The following is a 5,497-nucleotide window of genomic DNA, read 5'->3' on the forward strand; positions in this document are numbered from 1 at the left end:
AAGAAGGAGCTCTGGAGAGCTCTTTGAACTGGTTTCTGGTTGGTTACATGAGCATATTGATATCTGGTTACGTGAGCATATTGACTGTGAAATTCATCTAGCTGTAGATTTGTGATCAGTGCATGCTGCAGTGTCTACACTGGACTTCAATAAATACTGTTTTATCAATTCCATAAGAAAAGGATAGTCTGAGGAAAATTGATGATCACATCTCCTAAATCTAGTGCTCATAGACATTTGTGTTTCTCATGTGCCAGATTAAATCTGTTTTACTGTGTTAGAGAAATGACAGGGAATCAAATTACATTTAAATGGAGACCATAAAGTTAATTTCTATTAAAAAATTAAATGATTTTCAGTCACATGGACGTAAATAAAAACAAGAATGTAATTTTTTTCTTTAAAACCCATTTTAAGGGCGCCTGGGTGGCTCAGTGGGTTGGGCCGCTGCCTTCGGCTCGGGTCATGATCTCAGGGTCCTGGGATAGAGTCCCGCGTCGGGCTCTCTGCTCAGCAGGGAGCCTGCTTCCCTCTCTCTCTCTGCCTGCCTCTCCATCTACTTGTGATTTCTCTCTGTCAAATAAATACATAAAATCTTTAAGAAAAAAAAACACATTTTAATACATAGCAAGATAGTAGTAAATTAATACACAAAGATTTAGGTTTTAATTTATACTCTCATAACTAATGATAATATTGGGATTCTGGATTTCTTAATACTAAAATAAGTATATCTTTTTATTGATATTCTTATAACTTTTAAAATATCGTATAAAATAAAAAGTTACAAGAACATCAACAACTTTATGAAATTACAGGAATTCATTCCTTTTGGCATAAAGATTTAATCTTAAAAATATATCATTACAAGTACATATGGCAAAGATATATACACAATAGCATTATATAAATTTTAGTTTTAAAAAGTTTTATATTGTGTTAAATTATGATGCATCTTAATACCCAAAAATAGTAAACTGATTGAGTATATGATATTATTCCATTGGAATAAATATGCTAGAAACATTAGATTAAGGTTTGGAAGTTTAAAAATAAAATACAAATATTAAGGAAAGTTAGATTTAAAAAAGCAAATTGATTTAATTTTTTTATAATTTATGATCATAAAAAGAACAGTAAAACAAATCTGCTAAGGAAATAGTCTGGAGTTAAGAAAAAAAAGAAGAAATTATTTGTGGCTGATAAAACCATTTATTTATTCTTCTACTCTGGAATTTTTTCAGTCTGTTATAGTGATTATGCATTATGCTTATAACTTTAAACTATTAAATATGTATTCTTTCATTTTCTTAATTTTATTATTTTACCTCTAGTTAGAAATCAAATAGTTTTTATGTAGGAGAATTCAAACAAACAAATTTGTTAAACACTTCTGTGTTAATGCGACATATAATGCAAAGTACCTAATACTAATATGTACTCTCAGATAATGCTTTACTTAGTAGTTCACGTAAGTTAAAAGTTAAATGAAGGGCTTGAAGAAAATGTCGGAAAATGTATTTTATATTTTACCAAGCAAAACGTGAAATAAAGATTTTGTTTTCCTTTCATATAAATCAAATTTGTAATTTAATCATAAAATTATTTTAAGAAAATATTTTGAAAGATCATTTTTTCTGCATGATTATGTAAACTTCCACATACATTACTAGTGATAGTTAACATTAGGTGGCACTGTTTTCCTTTTGCAAGGAAAAAAAAAAAAAAAAAAAAAACCTTCATTTTTGTTCCATGCCAGCTCATAATGGAATCCTAAAGATTTACAAAGAAGGGCATTTAATGTTTCAGATGTTTTAGAAATGTGTTGTTCACCAAAATTTTTACATAATAGGTGTCCTATTCCCGGTAATATATGTTATATAAAGAGGAATACGAAGCCATACAACAGGTTATAAATCAAGCATCCAATGAGTATACTTTAAATTGTATAAATTGTATTTAAATTGTATTTCTGTATGTTCATTCTGATTTATCTTCTCAAGGTTTATACATTTCACAAAATTTTACATTGTGATCTGAAGTCCTTCCAGTGGTAAGGGAGAAAACTCTTCTCAACAGGAGTATGAAATTTAAGTTAGAATGGCATTGTTACATTCTTTTCTACGTTAGTAATTATTGTGTTTGTTTCAGTATCTAAAATCAATTTTTTGTTCACTTTCGTATTATTGTTCTTTTCAATTTAATTTAGAGATTATATGTGTTATAAATGCAATATAAGGGGCGCCTGGGTGGCTCAGTGGGTTAAGGCCTCTGCCTTCGGCTCGGGTCATGATCCCAGGGTCCTGGGATCGAGTCCCGCATTGGGCTCTCTGCTCAGCAGGGAGCCTGCTTCCTCCTCTCTCTGACTCCCTCTCTGCCTGCTTGTGATCTCTGTCTGTCAAATAAATAAATAAAAATTAAAAAAAAATAAATGCAATATAAATAACCAATATTTGATCAGCTCACATCCTTTCCTAGGACGTTAAATGTGTGAGCAGCAATAATTGGGGAAACACACATACACATACACACACACACCACCTCGTCATTGACCAGTTAAGTACACACTGAAAAACAAAGCTAAGTTTTTACTATTCTCTCAATGTTTATCATCTTTCATTAGTACCATTGTAGTCACTTTTTAAATGATTATCTTGCTTTCTTTTCAAATCGGCCTCTACCTTAAATGTCATCGTGTTTCTTCTAAAACACAAATCTTCACAGGCTCTTCACCCCTTAAACAGTTAATTGCATCTTTTGCCATTTGTCCTAAACTGTCACTCATCAGACTTCCAAGTGCTTTCCCATCATTCTCTGTGTTACATCTTGATAATTACAATTCCTAAGTAACTTTCTGACTCTTCAATCTTTTTGCACATTCTGAGCATTCTCTCCTTCAAATAATTTATTCCTCTTTTTCATTCTGGCAAATTCCTTTGTAGGTCAAAAACATCCCCTAAACTGTCAACCATTGCACATTAAGTTAAGGTGCTTCCCTTCTGTCCTATGGCTGTATTTCTTTAATGCACACACCGCATTGCACTGAAATTATCATATATCTTCTCTCTAGTAGATTCCAAGGGACTTGAAAGCAGGGAAGAGGTTGCATGCAGAAAGGAGCTGTACAGCATAACTGTGAAGAGTTTTTGGTTTCAGATGCCTGCTTTTAAATCCCAGTTCAGCAGTTATAACTGTGGGACTTCAGCCAAGTAATTTAACTTTTTGGAGTGAACATTCTTCTTCTGTAAAATGGGGATGACAATAAGAATCTGACTGATAGAACTGGTGTACAAATGAGTTAATATTCAGGCCTGGAACATTGTAAAGTTTCCATAATTTTTCCCCCATTGGAATCACTTTTTAATATTTAAATACAAAAAGTTGAGCACTTAATTTATTTTTTCTTTTTTATACAGATACCCAGGTCTCTCATAGCCAAAATGGGCAGAAGAAATGAGCTCCTGCTCTGTCCTCCAAAGTCCCAATCCTGTGGTTGAAACTGCTGCCAGGCCCTCCCTCCCTTCGAAAAATGGGATAGTGAGATCTTCCAGTCATGAGTGATTTAATGAAAGGGGTGGGATGGCCAGAGCCGGAGTAACTATCTGCACTGCTGCATTCTGGTATCGGGGTGAGAACAGAAGAAATGGGACAGCGTGGAGGGCACAGTTGCAAGTTGGGAGGCTCTGGGAGACACTGGGGAGAATTCCTTAGATAGATCAATGTGCCAAAATTAAAAAAAAAATAATAATAATCCAAATAATTAGCAGTTCAGACACTATTGAATTTTCAAACTTGTCCCACCAAGACAAGTCATATAGCAGTAGCAATCTAGATCTTTCCAGGTAGTGAAGGTAGAACATTTTCCTCTGAGAGCCTCATGTTAGGCCCTAGAAGTATCTGCCATGGCTGCAGTTGGGGCTGCTCCATTTGCAACTTCTCAGTCTCAAAGACAACAGGAAGAACCAGGATCGTGACGGAAGTGGTCCCAATCCATAAGGATGCCCTGGAAAACATGTACATTTTCTGAGCCACAAAGGGAGAGATCAAAAGTGGCTCCAGCAGCGGTCTGGAGCCTCTCTGGGAACATCCCCGTCAGACCCCACAGTCTCTCCACCAGGGTCTCCTCGAGCTCCTGGCCGTCTTCCTCCTCCAACTCTTCCTGAGTCTTCTCAGGATCACCTTTGGGAAGCAATTTGTCAGGGGACAGGGGCGCCCCAGGACCACCAGCGGTGGCAGCCATTTGTTCCATAAATATTGATGGTTACTACTATAGTAGATACCTAAATAATACTGATAGCGTGAATAAATTAATACTGAGCTCACATTGCCCTGTAATCACAAACATTGTGAGAGACACTACTATATCAGAAATTATACCATGTTGTGAAATGGCTACCTGCATGATGGATCTTTGATCTCAAACGTGTTGTTTGGGCAATGTTGAACCAGTTTTCAAGATTTTACACTGGGAGAGTTTACATTAACATCAGGACTTTCTGATTTTTTTCTTTTAAGTAAGCTTGGAAAATTTGGCAACTTTTAACCCGATTCCCAATTGATAAAAATAAGCTTGAACAGAATTACAGTAAGTTCCCTTCACATTGATGACATATTCTCCACTTTGTACAGTCTGAGTCTTCCTAGCACTGGGGCTATCATTTGTCATACTTAGCACTTGAATATTATCTTTAAAAAGATTTATTGACATATAATTCATGTACTAAACAATTAACCCATTAAAGCATACTCTTCAATCCTTTTAATATCTTTGTAGAGTAATGCATTCATCATCACAATCAACTTTAGACCGTTTTCATTACCTTCCCCCCAAACCTGCATACTATACCTGTCAACCTCAGGCCACCTGTCTCCCAGCCCTAGACAACCACTAATGTACTTTCTGTCCCCATGAATCTGCCTGTTCTAGATGTTTGATACAAATGGACTTATGTGTGGTTCTGCATGAGTGGCTTCTTTCACTTAGTGTAGTGTTTTCTAGGTTCATTCATGTTATAGCTTGTATCAGTACCCAATTTAATTTTACTGTTGAATAACATTCCATTGTATAAACATACCAAGTTTTTATTTATTTATTTATTTACTTACTTGCCAGTTGATGGACGTTTGAGTTGTTTCCATTTTTTGATAATGCTGTTATGAAAATTACTGTAAAAGTTTTTGTGTGGCAATATGTTTTCATTTCTCTTAGATATATACCTAGGAGTGAAATTGCTGGGTCACATGGTAACTCTATGATTAACCATTTGAAAAATCACTAAACTCTTTTCCCAAATGGCCACATCATTTCACACTCCCACCACCTGCATAAGGGTTTCAGTTCCTCCACATCTTGGCCAAAACTTGTTATTATCTGTCTTTTTTATTCTATGCAACGTAGAATATGGTTGTGAAGTTGTATTTCATTGTGGTTTTGAAGCGCTTGTGCCTAATGGTTAATGAATGGTTTGTGCATCTTCTGGAATGTGTCTTCAGATCC

At 35.2% G+C, this 5,497-nt stretch overlaps 1 pseudogene; it reads right to left on the reverse strand.

The window, feature by feature from the left end:
• Positions 1 to 3,828: 3,828 nt before the first annotated feature.
• LOC116573595 lies at positions 3,829 to 4,240 on the reverse strand (annotated as a pseudogene).
• Between the last annotated feature and the right edge of the window lie 1,257 nt (positions 4,241 to 5,497).

The sequence above is a fragment of the Mustela erminea genome, chromosome 14 (genome assembly GCF_009829155.1).
Source record: "Mustela erminea isolate mMusErm1 chromosome 14, mMusErm1.Pri, whole genome shotgun sequence".
In the NCBI taxonomy this organism is placed as follows: domain Eukaryota; kingdom Metazoa; phylum Chordata; class Mammalia; order Carnivora; family Mustelidae; genus Mustela; species Mustela erminea.